The following is a 15609-nucleotide window of genomic DNA, read 5'->3' on the forward strand; positions in this document are numbered from 1 at the left end:
AACATCCGTTTTATATTACATTAATTTTTGTGAAATTAGTCATTTATTGCACTATTTTTAATAAAATCTCTAATTAAAAGTGATTAAAATTAAGTTTGGAACAACAAGGAACACAAAAAAAAAAGATTTTAAGGAAAAAAATATTGTCTTCTGTGCCAGGTGCCTGCAAGGGGAGAAAGCTAGAATCCTACCCAGGCTCCTGGAGCTCTGTCCTGGCTAAAGGAGGGTGAATCCATCCCATTCAAAGCTCCATGAAAAAATGATATTTTTAAATTTGAAAAAAAAAACATTATAGAACAACATCTCTTGGTCCACAGAGTGCAAAAATCCAACTTTGAAGAAAATCCATTGACTGATCCCCGAATCCTGAAGTTTCTTCGCATGATATCGGGCTTGCAACCACTTTCTGGAAAATTTTCAGCTCCATTGTAGAGATACTAGAATCAACTAATAGAGAATTAAAATAAAAAAGGGCATAAGAAGACATTACCAACAACGACCACAAGATGGAGATGTTGTCTAGACATTACCAACAACGACCACAAGATGGAGATATTGTCTAGACATTACCAACAACGACCACAAGATGGAGATATTTTCCAAAGAGGCAAGAAGGGCAAAGCTGCGATAAGGTAAAATCATTTTTTGAAAGAGATTGTTGTCAGAATGCACATCCGTATCCCAAACAGAATCTCTAGTAAAATATGATCATTTGTGAAACAGGCAAATGAGTGTCCGCTACAATATGATTGCTACATATCTGCATTTGTTGGTATTTAAGGAGTAAGAGTGCAGGGGGTTTAAACCTGCGATCCAGTGTGTTGAAGAATTTCACAACACTACCTCTAGCACATATGGAAATAAATCCTCATAATGATTATTGCCCTGGGCATGTACCAAAAAATCAGTGAGCATATACATATATCGCTGTGTTGAAGCTAGAGACACAGAATAAGTGCAAGCACATCCTAAATACAGTGTTCCTGCACCTTGACCTCATCCAGAATGTATCGTTTTTTGAAAGCGATTGCTGTCAGAATGCACAACTGAATCCCAAACAGAATCTCTAGTCAAATATGATCATTTGTGAAACAGGCAAATGAGTCTCTCAGGTGCCCATTGCTCATTTTCAGACACATTTATGCAATACTTTCACCATGCGTTGAGCAATAGGGATTAAAGATACCAGAGGTAAGGTTTAAAAGTGATTCTGAGGTGCAACACATCAGCGAAACAGCTAGGCATCTGAAATGCGGGGTTTGAGAGCCCTTCAGGGAACACCGTACCCTAAAGGTACCAGAAGTCCACTAGTATAAGCATTAAGTCACTGTCAGCCCTGTTGCAATGTAATTGCTACATATCTTCATTTCTTTGGTTTTTAAGGAGTAAGAGTGCAGGGGGTCTAAATCTGCGATCCAGTGTGTTGAAGTATTTCACAACACTACCTGTAGCCCGTCTGGAAATAAATCCTCATTCTGATTATTGACCTGGGCATGTACCAATAAATCACTGAGTATATATATATATCACTGTGTTGAAGCTAGAGACCTGTATGTAATAATATGATGCTAAAATGTTATTTTCACATGTAAGAAAACCGGCTCAGGGACGCCAAATATGTAATGTTGCCATAGCAAAATTAAATGTAGGGGGTCTCTGAAGGCACCAGTTCTGTAGGGTTTGGGCATTTACTGAGACAATTATTAATTGTAGCAGTAAATCACAAAGTTGATTCTTTTGATAGCTTTAGAATCCAACCATGTGACATAACTCAAACAACGCGCACACACAGGTACTAATACACGAGGATACATTTATTAATACATAAAATATGCATGTAAACCTAACAGATCTTATCAAGAGGGTTATCAGAATACAAAAGATATATATTCAGTCAGTTACGAAGTGTTACACATATCAAGAGGACATACGTTCAGTATATCATTCATTAAGACCGTTTCGTTAATGAACTTGGTTATAACTTCTACATTAGATACTCAAACAAGTACATAACTCTTAGGAATTAAATTGATATCAACTGGTTGGGATAACAATTGAATTCTCGAGCTGTAATGCATTGAAGTTGAATACTCATCCAATCTTTGGGGATTCAGATCTTCCTGCGGGCACAAAGAAACAGTTGCAGGCTGTTGCTGTCCAATCCGCGCTCTCTGGCTCCGTGCCAGGCTGTGCTGTGCGGCTTGCGACGCTGCACTGCTGATGCTCACTGTTGGCTTTAACTAGCAAAGTTTGTGCACAGGAGAAAAGATGACTGTTGGTCCCAGCAAGTCAGGAAGAGGACCGGTTCGTTTCTGATGAAGAGCTAGTTCTGAATAGTGATTCAGCTGTCCACAGTTCCGACCTGTTCACGAGGCCTGCTGCTGGTGCTAACCTCGGGTGGATCCTCTGGTTATTCTCTGGCAACCTCCGCTCTAGACTCTTAGAACAAAGGAAAGTTCTGGCACTCGGACACACTGGCCGTTCCGTGGTTGTCCGGGCTGAGTCTCAGGATGGTCAGGAGGCGCGCTGCGAGAATGTCCTGCCCTTGGGAGCCTTCTGCTCCTGGGCCGTCCTGCCCTGGAATTCTCCTTTGAATTCCCTTTAGAATTGTCCACAGAATCCTCTGAATCCTCCCTTCTGAATCTTACTGAATCTCACAGGCTCTCTGTGTTGCCTGTTTTTACCTGGAGGAACTTCAGCTCATTGATTGGCTGAAAGTTCCATGGGCATCAGAGTCCCACGTGGGTTACTCGGCCCTACCAGTCCCTGATTGATTGATCAAGGTGAGATATGAGTCACTTAGTCCTGACACTTAGTAATGCAGTCCAGATGTCCAACTGGCACTCCCTAGACAGATAGGCGCCAATGGATGACCATTGATCATGATAGAAAGGCTTAGCTAAGTGCATCCCCCTTTGGGAGCTGTCCTAGGACCTTAAATCACCCTGCATGAATAGTCTCTCTGTGGCTGCACCACAGAGATGAACAGAGAAATGGGGCCTCATTTGGAAAGGCTCAGAACACTTAATTCTGCCTTATTAATAAGCCTCGCCGCTACACACATATATTAATGTAATAAATGATTGCTTATGCTTTATAAATAAATCTAATTAAAATAAAAGCTTAAGTTTTGTATTTATCTTGTACCATAGAACATGATTTTCTTTGTATTTCAAGCCCACAAAGTGTCCAAATGTTCTATGATCATTTCTTTCATCATTAGGGACTAAATATACCAAACGTATGATGCTAAAATCCTGAAAAAAGGATAGGCTCCATTTCGTCAGTAGATTGGAGTCCAAAACTGATTTGGGTCAATATACATTACCTTTGAAGATAAGGTACAGTCTACTGTAGGGAACCATCAACTTAGAAAGCATTGGCCTTCCCTGGGGGTCAGGTAGGTGCAAAAGATAAACCTTTATCCTATCTTTATCTTAAGATAAGTGTCCAAGCAGTATTTTTCCAAGTTTCACCAAGCTCATCATGTTGCCATAGTAGACAAAGTTCTATAAAATGTTAAATAACTTTAGAAAAAAGCATCTTGGTCTTTCAGTACTGTACAAGGTGAATTAAACTGTCCCTGGTAATAAAAAGTAATTAGAAGCATCCCAGAAACTTTATCTCTAGAAACATTAGCTGTTTTATATCATGTAATTTAGTGTGATGTTGTCAGAATTCAAGGACATTATCACACACAGAAATTGGTTCAGTTAAATCTAAAAAATACAGCTAAACATGGGTTTAAATGTAAAATAGAAGTCTTACCTCTTGTCAAAAGATTTAATTCAAGAAGCGATGTAATAAATGATTGCTTATGCTTTATAAACAAATCTAATTAAAATAAAAGCTTAAGTTTTGTATTTATCTTGTACCATATAACATGGTTTTCTTTGTATTTCAATCCCACAAAGTGTCCAAATGACGCACTACATGATATAAGGAAGATTATCACATGCATATCGGTATTATCTTTCTTACGAAAATGCATTCCTTTCATTACCTTTTACTTTTTAAAATGAACTCAAATTGTGTATAATGTAATAATTTAAGTAGAATAGATTCTAACAATATAATGATCCAGTGTGTTGCACTACTTCACTGCTTCACTGCTCTATACCGTCTGGAAATAAATCCTCAGACTGCTCACTGCCCTGGGCTTGTACCAATAAATTACAGGAGCACGTCTATATATCACTGCGTTGAAGCAGAAGACACACAATCACTGCAAACACATCCTAAATACAGTGTTCCAACACCTTTGACCTCATCCAGAACGTATCATTTATTGAAAGGGATTGCTGTCAGAATGCACATCTGAATCCCAAACAGAATCTCTTGTAAAATACGATCATTTGTGAAACAGGCAAATGACTGTCTCAGGGGCCCATTCCTCATTGTCAGACATATGTATGCAATGCTTTCACCGTGCATTGAGCAATAGGGATTAAAAACACCGCAGGTAAGGTTAGATGTCATGTTCTATGATCATTTCTTTCAGCATTAGGAACTAAATATACTAAATGTATGATACTAAAATGTTATTTTCACATATATTAATGTAATAAATGATTGCTTATGCTTTATAAATAAATCTAATTAAAATAAAAGCTTAAGTTTTGTATTTATCTTGTACCATAGAACAAGATTTTCTTTGTATTTCAAGCCCACAAAGTGTCCTTTGATCTCTATTCTGTGGTAATCCACAATGACCCCGTTCTTCAGGTGATTCATCATGTCCTCCCTCGTCTGTTGAGAGGCCATCCCGATCTCTTCTGCCGTGGCATGCTTCATACACGCTCTCTTGAAGTGAGCAGGAAGCTGATCAAAAGTATTCAGGCACATCTTGCACACCAGGGGAATCCTCGCGGGTTTCCTTTGAAAATAAATAATACCATCTGTGTATAGAAACAAGCTAAGACTGATTTCTTAAATTATCCTTAAAATTCTCTCTCATAGTTTGAGCATAATGATTTTATTGCATTTATATAAGAATTGCTCATTGCTCCAAAATAAATAATGGTTTCATAAAAAAGTGAACACTTACTTGGTCTCAGTCACAGACTTTCCAATAGAAGCCATTGTGGAGTTCAGCAACTGCAGGTCCTAGAAGTGGGGAAGGAATTTTAAAAGAGAAATTGAATTACAATACAGAAGGAATGGCTGAGGGTTCACTGAAATATATAAATATACAAATTCCAAAGACTGAGTCCATATAGAAACAACTACTTTTCATTTTCAGTATAAGAAAAAAAAAACATTATCTTCCAAAGCATCATAAAATTGTCCCTTCTTCCAGACTCTACTTCTCTCTTGTAGTAGTACAGCAGACCTTTCCAGGTGAGCAGATCACAGAGTCCGAAATAAGCTTCCTCCATCAAACAAAGTACCTGAACATGACTCTGTCTTCATAAAAGCGCCCCTGTAATAAAGAGATTAAATCCAAAATCAAGAGGGCAGTTGCCTACTGAAATACAAGAAGTCATCAATTTTAACCTAGCAACACATTAAAGGCTGCATCTATACAAGTGCGATTCTAGAAATGCTCACCAGATTACGTTTTAAGAAGGAACTGCGCCTCAGGTTCCGCTGAGATCTTAACTCGGATGGCAGGATTCAGAGTCCGGAGTGCGGACTGATGGCGAACGGAGGGTCCACATACTGTGGATCCCTCAGTGATCTTCCGCGTATTCAAACCGCCAGCGTGTGACTCCCCTGTCCCTGTGACCTCATTGGTCTGCTCTCTCCTCTGTGCAGCCGAGCCCGACTCACGGTAAAGTGAAAAAAAAGATGCCCTCAACGTGAGATTTACTCTGGAGCGAGGATAGATGTTACCTTTTTATCATTGAACAGGATGTATGTGATGTGGCGACTAGGTTCAATTTTGTATCCTCTTTAAAAGATTAAGGACTGGGGTGAGTGTGATTTACCACCCTTTCAGCTAAGAACCCGACTTGCGCATCGTTTAAGCTGCATAGACTTGGTCGTTTAACTCTTCTCCATTAGCAGGGTTAAGGTTAAAGAAAAAAACATTGCTGACTTCTTTTTTTTTTGCCAGCCGCTAGCGCTGATTAGCAAGGCTTGTATTTCATGTTTTGCAAGTTGCATCCATTTTAAGAAAAACAAGTCGCGTTAAAGACAGGAAATGAATACTTGCATTTAATTAAGTCTAGCCGTAGGCGGTTGTCTGTAAGGACCAGTTCTGTTCGAGAAGACACAACAAAGAAGGCACTGCTGGGATTCGAACCCAGGATCTTCTGTTTACTAGGCAGGCGCTTTAACCAACTAAGCCACAGCGCCCCAGGAGTGCTGTCCTTTTGCAGCCACTTGGACACACCACTCAGACACATCTGCATTCGGTGTGTGCTCCGCCTGCTTGCTGAGCAAGTTGCCACCTTTACATACAATAGCAACATCGACACCAAGAGAAAGGATGACAAATGGCTCTTATCTGGAACTTTTCATGTCCAAGGAGCTCAATGTGCTTTCTGTGTACAACAGGGCCACTGAACTCCACACTGGCCACTGAACCACAGCAGTGGCTTGCTGGCTTGACATCTCCCAAGGAAAATGTTGAAATCACATGTGGAACAGGAAAATGACCCTCGAGTACGAGGGAAAAAAAAGAAAAAGATCATCTGGAGCGCGCCAACCCATGTCCGGACAGCCCAGTTTCGTCGACAAGGTGGCTGAGTGGTTAAGGTGATGGACTGCTAATACATTGTGCTCTGCAGTCATGGGTTCAAATCTCATTCTCGTCGCTCTCCATGTCCGACACATGTGCCTGTTTGACGTCGGCCCTCCTGTTGCTTGCTCCGGTGCTAGAGCCGTACATTTTCTAGCGGTGGCTGAACATGGTATAGTAGGCCAACGTCGGTATCGAGCAGTGACAGTAACAGTACTTACTGCGCCCCATAAGAAATCGTTTGTCCCTGTTCAAAAGAGATTGTGCGATGTCCTGCGGCGTTCGTAAAGCAAACCTTTGACAGTTTGAAAAGAGGAATTTATTCTGCTTCCTGTGCGTGCAGTAGTTACAAAGTTGAACGTCTTTACACGATCTGCTGCAGTTTTCAGTGGGCGGGCTTTGTCAGATGGCTTGAAAAAACACACTGTGTTTCGGCTGAACTCCACACTCATGAGCAGTGTCCTGCATGTTTTCTGTGTATAGCTGTCTTTTAACGCATACAGAATTCATTTGAAATCATTGATTTCTCCAATTAACAAGGGTCCCTTTTTGAACCTGCGAGAAGCATTCTTTCAATGTAACAGATTTACTCCGGGGAAAGCCAGCATGACATTGAGAGTAGCTCAAGCTTTCAGCACCCATATCGGACTGCGTGTATGCAGACACCACTCAGAATCCCCTGTAAGATTCTCCCTCAATTCCGTTTTTCAGTGCTTTAGCTCTTTCAAAAGGCTTCGCTTTGCTAGTCACAATCCAAGGCTCATGATAGCATTTGAAAACATTCACCACTGCGTTAGCCGGGAATCGAACCCGGGTCAACTGCTTGGAAGGCAGCTATGCTCACCACTATACCACCAACGCATGCCCACAGGAAGTCTGCAGGACACCACCAGAGAATGCTTTTTTTAAAAAATTTTTTATTAAACATAGAATTTACAAATACAAATACAACAAGAGGATCAGAGTCATGTACAAGAGAAAAAAAACGCAGCAGAAAAAAGCATTTAACTACCAGAGGTAATTAAGTAATTATGTGATCAAATTGTATATTTTACACGTATCATATTTTCCTTGCTTTAATATTTCTCAATTATTTATAAACTTTAGTTTCAACATGCATGCGTTTCCTGTAAAAAATAAAACTCAGCACACAGTTTTTCTTTTAACAACATTTCGAGTACCTCTGGCATTCATGAAAAAGACATACACAAAAGCAAATAACTAACTCTAAGACTGTCTAAACTATTGAGTTTTTCAAAGAACCAGAACTATAACAGTCCTTAACACTTAACTACACCATTCCAAACTAACACTAAAGAAACACTAGTATATACTGGTATAACAAATAAAACCAAACATAATCATTAACTGAGCAGTCACTGGGAGCAAATCTCCTTCCCGTCCACAAAGGCCCTCGCTCCCACAAAGTAGGCTCTCCTCCCCTCTCTTCTGGCAGCTTCAACCTGGGGCCACAGCTGGTTCCTGGTACTCCTGTCCGCGGCAGACAGGTCCTCTGCAAACCTCAGTTTGTTCCCATTCAAATACTCATTCCCCCTCGCCGCTCGCCACAGCATGTCCCTCGCCGTCCTCTTGGTGAACTGTATTATAATCGATCTGGGGAGCACTTGCCCAGACATGTTCGCTCTCCCGAGCTTGTGAACAAAGTCAATGGCCGATATTACGTCCTCCTGGTCCGGCAGGGTCCTTTTACAGATACCCTTCACTGTTGCAACAAGGTCCTTATCACGTTCCTCTTTAACTCCAAATAATTTTAAATTCCATCATCGACGGTATCTATCTACATCGTTCACTTTCAATTCAAGTTCTTTAATATGCTTTTCTTGTTTGGTATTTACTTGTTTAAGAACTTTTACTTCACTCTTTAAGTCTTCAACCTCTTTAAACACACAGTCCATGGACTTTTTAAGACTTTCGATTGCGACTGTATTAGATCAAGTCATTTCCTTCAGCTCACCCATGCTCTGTGCCATCATGTTGAAGATGTTGGTCTGGAGCTCCTCCAGCGTCAGGTCGCCCCTTCCTCTCTTGGCTGCCGGGGTTTTCACAGGTGTGCTGGGCAGGGACTCCGGCTCTTCCTCTGGCAGCTGAGTCTCACTTGGGCTGCGAGCGCTCGCGTACGAGCGCATCTCCAGCACTCTTTCCACGTCCCCTCCAGCTGCTTCACTTTTCCCTTTAGTTGCCATCAATTTTCTTGTAGTGCTATACATATACGAGTGAGGTATCTTAGAGTTCTCCTTCGAAGACCCAGCACTCTCTTTTCTTTTCCCAGTGTTACTCATATCGAAATTCTTAAACCTAAAAAAAATCGTTTTTTTTTCTTTCAATTATAACTGAAGTTTAAACAAGTAGTGTTAAGTCCTTATTTTTCTGTAGTCAAAAAAAGCAAAAATTAACATTCAGGTCATGAAAAACTCAAAAAAAATCCTCAACCACTAAACTTTACCTCCCACCTGAGCGCCATCTTGAACGCCCCTACCACCAGAGAATGCTCAAGATTTCGGAAGCTGTCTCCGGGACGTGCTGATTCCACACATCCTGAATAAATCATGATATTGTTAGTTGCTGTAGCTAGACGTTCAAATGAGTTTCATGGCCAGATGGACTGTTTCCTCCAGCGGTATAGTATTGCAGTGAGACAGCACGATGCCTGCAAGACTATGTCACGCTAAACGCCACAGATTGTGTTTGTCCGTTCGTGTCAGTCATCCTGCAGCCACGGGAAGTGGGACACAAACATGCCGCAATGCTTTCAAGACGTTAGGATTTGTTTGTGCAACATCCGAGAAGAGTACTTGTGGCTTGCATGTGAACTGTACGTGCCCACCCCCTTTCCTCTGTAGTGCATGAGTTCCTCCCGGCATGCCCTTCGTCATTGTTCTGTCATCTTGTATTTAAAGGGTTGTATTTCTGCTGCTGAAAAGAATCAACGGGTTTCTTTGTTCCCAACGGAGCCCTTGTCTGTCATGAAATTCTTCAAAACCTCAAGCTAGAAGAAGACGACAAATATGAAGCGTTACAGCAACGACATGCCATGAGACGATTGATAACGATTTCCATAGGATCCCCGCGGTTGCCTGGCAACCGTCAGCTTTGCGCAGTGGCAGTATCGTAGCCTGTGAGGTTTAGCCGAGGCGGGATTATTGCTAGTTGAAAACTTTTCCCAATACCCCGCTTCCGCCGGTTTGCAATACAATCAGCGAAAGCTATTTTTGACAGTCTCGTTAGAGACTGAGCAAGGTGTTTAAAGACAGATTTGGTCATGGTGACATCATGGTAGAAAGAAGCGAGCTTGTTCCCAGTGGGCATTGATTCGTCGAATATACGTATATTTACGGCGAAATTACGGCTATACGTATATATACGTCGCCTCGACGTATAATCAACGTCGAATTGCAACCGTAAAATTGACGACATTAACAAACGCATATATAACGTCGAAAACACATCTAACACAGTGCCTGAGGCTTTTTACTGTATGTATCGTGTGTGCCGCAACTAGGAGTATACGGCACTCTGCACAGTGTACGAAGTAAATTATTTTCGCAGCAATTAATTTACATGTGTATAATAAATATAGTAAATATAATAAATTAATTACTGCGAAAATAATTTACTTCGTACACTGTGCAGAGTGCCGTATACTCCTAGTTGAGGCACACGATACATACAGTAAAAAGCCTCAGGCACTGTGTTAGATGTGTTTTCGACGTTATATATGCGTTTATTCATGTCGTCGATTTTACGGTTGCAATTCGACGTTGATTATACGTCGAGGCGACGTATATATACGTATAGCCGTAATTTCGCCGTAAATATACGTATATTCGACGAATCAATGCCCACAGCTTGGCATACAAGGGTTTTGCTGAGGGGGTCTTGACACCTGCCTGAAAAAAAACAGTAAAATGTTTGAGTGCCTATAGAGTTTCTATTTTTATTTTCTTGACAAAAGTTGATACCATTTCCTGGACACCCCGTCCCCCATCAGTGTGCGGTGCCCGAGGAAAAATCTGTAGGGGGGCGTCTGAAATTCTGAGGGGGGAGTGATATTTCGGTTGAAACGGAGCTGTACGGTGCAGCTACCCAAATGAAATCTCGCAGCTATGCCATTGATTAGTGCTTCATGATAGAAGATAACGACTAGCAATCTGGTATTTGCGATGAAGTTCAGTTTCACATTTTTCGTCACTCTCACGGTTTGTATTGCCTGGAGCGAAAAGTACCATAAGCGTTCATTTTTGCAGCTACATGGACGTTCTGAATCGTTAAGAAAAAAATGTTGTAAAACCAACAGAAAGCACAGACTGCTATAACTAGTCCTAGTTATATAACGATTTTAAGTATAATGATAAACTACTGCAAGGAATCGGTCCACCTGAGCAAACAGGATCGTAATGTTGACACTCAATAATATGTGCAGTTCCTGGACGGATAGCCCTCCTGCCCATCAAACAGACTGAGTGACTGTTCGTGTCATTTAGTGTTGTCTGACCATTGACAAAGTACAACTATTTTTTTAGGGCGCAAATTAAGTTAAGTAAAACTTTTTGCCCAAAACTGAAGGGGCGACATTCCCCCCTCCCCCCGTGATGCCAGGCCTGTCCCCATCCTATTCCATAATGTCATTATATATAATACCATACAACAGTGACCGATCCTTACTAACTGCATGCGTTAAAATTGCACATCAGCTCATAGCAGGGGGCACATAGCCGCGATGTATTATCAATGTTAAATTTCAACCATAATATCGACAACATTAATAAACGCATACGTTGAGAAAATATCGAACCCAGCATATTTTCCGGTTATATACCACAATGCATTGCTAGTATTCGTTGGTCACCATTTTGGACACGTTTTTCAAACGTAGAAGTATATCCGCAAATATCTCAGCAATCCTCTTTTGACGAGTAAGTATGAACAATAATAATACTATCTGAATACATACAGATCTTTCTTAATATTATTTTGATTAAAATAGTATGTGAATAAGCAAAAAAATGGCACATAAAATAGTGTGAATGGGGAAGATGACACAAAATCGTTTTGCCATTTCTCTTATTCTTATTCTATGTTGTACTTTCAAACTTTGGGTACTCTTTAATTAGGACAGACTTTATTGCTCAACTGCTATGATGCAAGCCAAATTTTATACATTTATTTCAGCTTTGAGCTTTCAGCTTTGACCAACCTTGAACTCACCGGCCGTGGTTAACGCGTGTAAAAGCTTTTACAAGCGTGTAAAGAGCTTTTACAAGAACCATGAAACTGCGTGAGAAAGCCCTGTTGTAACAGAAGGAATAAGGTTCTTGATCCCGAGATGAAGTAAAACAGATGAGTTTATTGCATGCAAGGAACAATAAAGCCAAAGTCTTGTTTCCCGCAAGAAACAACAAAACCGAAGTATTGTTCGATGTGCCGGTACAAACTTTTAGGTTATATAGTCCTTGCTTGCTGCTTCAGACGTCATTCGATGTTATTGTAAGGGGGGGGGGGGGGGGTCATGGTATTTGGCCAGTTAAGAGGCCCTTGCTAAATGGTCAGTTTAAGATTATACCCCCAGGGGGTTCCTTGCTCGCATCTGGAATCCTTATCAGTTAACCCCCTTTCCTGCCATAAACCCCTGTTGCTTAGAAGTCTAATATTCAGGCAGAACTGACTTAAGTTATTAACCCTTTTAACATCTTGTCTCTTACTTCATTCCCCCCTTATAAAATATGGCATACATCAGGACTGTCTATTTTTACAAATACAATGTCAGGGCAGATCTTTCCTTTTTAGATGTACAGGCATGCATTACCATGACATTGTGCGTTCCACGGTTACAACAAGGTGTTATTGATGTTTTTGTACAAGTGATAGTTACAATTTTACACATAAAACAATCCTAATCCTACAAATACATAAAGTCCTACCCCAGGACCCAAACGCAGACCTCAGCCATGTGGAGATCTATCGTCAGGATCTTGGAACAGCAATATTGACCCAACTCCGATTATAATTTTTTGGCTGAATAGATATGCCAACATCTGGAATGTATTGATACCATATCCCCAGTAATGCTCCTCAGGCCTAACAAGCACACTGTTGGTCTTAGGAACCATCAGACACAGAAACGGTAACAACATCCTTCTTTCTGTTCACTCAGTCTCTGGTGCCGTGGGTCGGTGAAAGTGCGATGCGCGGATCCAGCGATCTCATCCTGTCACTCAGATGGCACAATCAGTAGTTAGTGGCACTTGATATGGTCCCTCCCAGCAGGATTGCAACGTCTGGCAGGGTATCTCTTCTTCACCTACACCCACTCGCCAGGTATCCGGTCGTGTCTCCCCTCTGCTGGAGGTCCCCAAGCGTCCGGCACCTGTTCACAAGCCCTGTGCACCGCTTCAGTTAACAAACCTACAATACTTTAATAGAGAGTTAGTTAATTCATCAGTGCGTTAGCCAAACTTGGCCTCCAGGGAGTTTCTTTGGCTGCCCGTGATGATCTCAAATGGGCTCAGTCTCACAGTTCCATTTGCTCCAGCCCGCAAACCGCACAGGACTGCAGGTAGAGCATCTACCCACGGTGTCCCTTCAGTTGATATTTCCTTAGTTGGTCTTTCAGACTGTGGGTGATGGGGGCAATGTGACTTCCAACTTACCCCTAGTGAGGCAATTACAGCCTGGCACACCTTCCCAGTGTAGTCTGCCCCTAGATCAGTATCCAAGGGGCAGGGCAGTCCGTACCACGGGATCATCTTTATCATACACTTGGGTATGTGCCAGCCCACATCACATCATCATACAACCCCACATTCTTTACACATTTGTTCTAACCACTATTAAACATCTATTAAAGGCCTCAACCTGAATTCTCCCTTTTCCCCAGTAGAGGTTTCACAGGGGTCTCAGACTCCCGCCCTCCCAGTGCCGCTCGTCTGGCATCTGCATCTGCATGGTTGTTACCTTGAGTTACTGGAATTCTTTATTTATTGTGTTATTGACACCTTACTCAAGCTGCTTCTGTCGGCAGCTGTAAAACTACAAATCAGTTCAGAGACAAGCCCAGTATTCTTAACTGGAGTCCCTGCCGTTGTGAGAGAATCTTATTTCTCCATAGCCATCCAGAATTGTGGCCTACATGCAACAAATACATACATTATATACATATACAGTAACCTTTTAACATCTTTCTTTTTACAATCTTCCATCAGTGCTCTTAACTGGCTTGCTGTGCTGAGGCAGTGGAGGGGCATTTTCCGATTGTTAGCACCTCGAATTCTGTTGTAACGGCTCAGCCTGTTCTCTGTTCTCCCTCATGCATCAGAGAGGACCCATCAGTAAACAGTATTACATTTTCTTCAATTTTCACCGTCCCCCACCCTTTGGCTACAGTATCGAATGGTATAATAGTGCCTACCTCCATGCTCCTGCGTCAGCACAGCTGCCCAGAACCCTTTGTCCACACTTACATACAAAGAATGGTTGATCCATCTGAGGAAACCCCAGTCTCAGCACCTGTAAGAGAGCTTGTTTCAAATTATTACAGGCGGCTTTTGCTGCTGGTACCAAGGCAATCTTGTCCTTGTACTGCACTCCCCCCTTAAGCAGATCTGTTAAAAGTTGTGCTCACCCCGTAAAAATATTGCACCCTGGCCCTGTTAAAATCACACAATGCTCGACACAAAAGGGCCTTATCATAACTGCTTAATATTAGACACTCTAAAGCTGAAGCAACTCAGACTTGTGGGTTTCCTCGTCAGGGGAAGCAGTCAGAATACCATCAACATACTGAGTGATCACAGTCAGTTGAAGCCACGTGATACCCTGTTCTGGATAGTCATTCTTTGTAATGCATAATATTCCAACCCAATAGATCTGGGATAAAACCACCCATTAAAATCTGGTACTCAGCAAGTAAAACTTGGTGCCCCAATACTCCTGTGGCCTCCTGCCATCTCCCCATATACATTACTCTATAGCACACTGTTGAACAGAGGAGTGAAACAAGCATGACAGTAGTGCTCCAGTATCCCCTAACAGAGAAACCAACACTCCATTAACAGTACATTTTAATCCACTGGACTGGGACAGACTTAGGTAGGCTACAAGGGATTTACAGGATCTAATCGTTAGGTAAACAGATCTTCTCACAAGACGTTATTCTCCCAAGTCTCGATTCTAAACCTACAGCGTTTCAGCATGTCTGAGACATTCGAATAAACCCAAATTGTTTTCACTATTGCAACTAATTGTATAAAAATACAAACACTGTTTATCTAACTACTTTTACGTCCACCTGTACTGTACTTATACGTTTCAGACGCTCTTATATTTTCCAATCTCCTTAAGTTGATTTTCATCAAGTCTCTTTAGTTACGTCTCTAGCCAGTCCCGCTGGCTAAACACACTCACACCGTCATTTAGTATACAAAAACTCACAGTTACACACATACATGCCGGCACACAAATTCATAAAACACACATACACATCGAGAATATATTTTTCTCTTCGTACTACAATGTGCTGTATTCTTGTTTTACTTCTACATGAATCCTTTTAATTCCTGAAGTGCACTCCAGGTTCGCTGCATTCCTAATTTTGGGTGCGGTACTTTAGCCCACCAGTCAATATCTTCCGGTTTTGGATTTGATCGTATGGGGGAATCAGGGAAGGTAGGTGCGAGTACGGACCCCCTCGATGGGGTGCGAGACACTTAGAGTGACGCTGTCATCAACAGCGCCAGCCCCCGCTACATCAGGCCCTCTCCCACTTAGGGTGAGAGTACAGGTCTGCAGGCACCCTCTGTTTAAGAAGGGAGTTCCTGTTCTGTCTCTATCACACTCGTACCAGGTGTCATCCCACCCAGACCCCCCGTCTCCATATGGTCACTGTGGGAATTGATCCCAATTATTTT

The 15609-nt window shown here is 41.8% G+C and overlaps 3 non-coding genes across 3 annotated transcripts; 1 reads left to right on the forward strand and 2 right to left on the reverse strand.

Moving 5' to 3' along the window:
* Nucleotides 1–6226: 6226 nt before the first annotated feature.
* Nucleotides 6227–6300, reverse strand: trnat-agu (transfer RNA threonine (anticodon AGU)). Its single transcript has one exon. It is a non-coding gene; the product is annotated as a tRNA-Thr (tRNA).
* A 1174-nt stretch (nucleotides 6301–7474) lies between these two features.
* Nucleotides 7475–7546, reverse strand: trnag-ucc (transfer RNA glycine (anticodon UCC)). The gene has a single exon. It is a non-coding gene; the product is annotated as a tRNA-Gly (tRNA).
* Nucleotides 7547–9792: 2246 nt separating this feature from the next.
* Nucleotides 9793–9934, forward strand: LOC148632718 (U4 spliceosomal RNA). Its single transcript, XR_015934184.1, has one exon. It is a non-coding gene; the product is annotated as a U4 spliceosomal RNA (small nuclear RNA).
* Nucleotides 9935–15609: the final 5675 nt, after the last annotated feature.

The sequence above is a fragment of the Lepisosteus platostomus genome, unplaced genomic scaffold (assembly GCF_059453375.1).
Source record: "Lepisosteus platostomus isolate fLepPlt1 unplaced genomic scaffold, fLepPlt1.hap1 Scaffold_59_H1, whole genome shotgun sequence".
In the NCBI taxonomy this organism is placed as follows: Eukaryota; Metazoa; Chordata; class Actinopteri; order Semionotiformes; family Lepisosteidae; genus Lepisosteus; species Lepisosteus platostomus.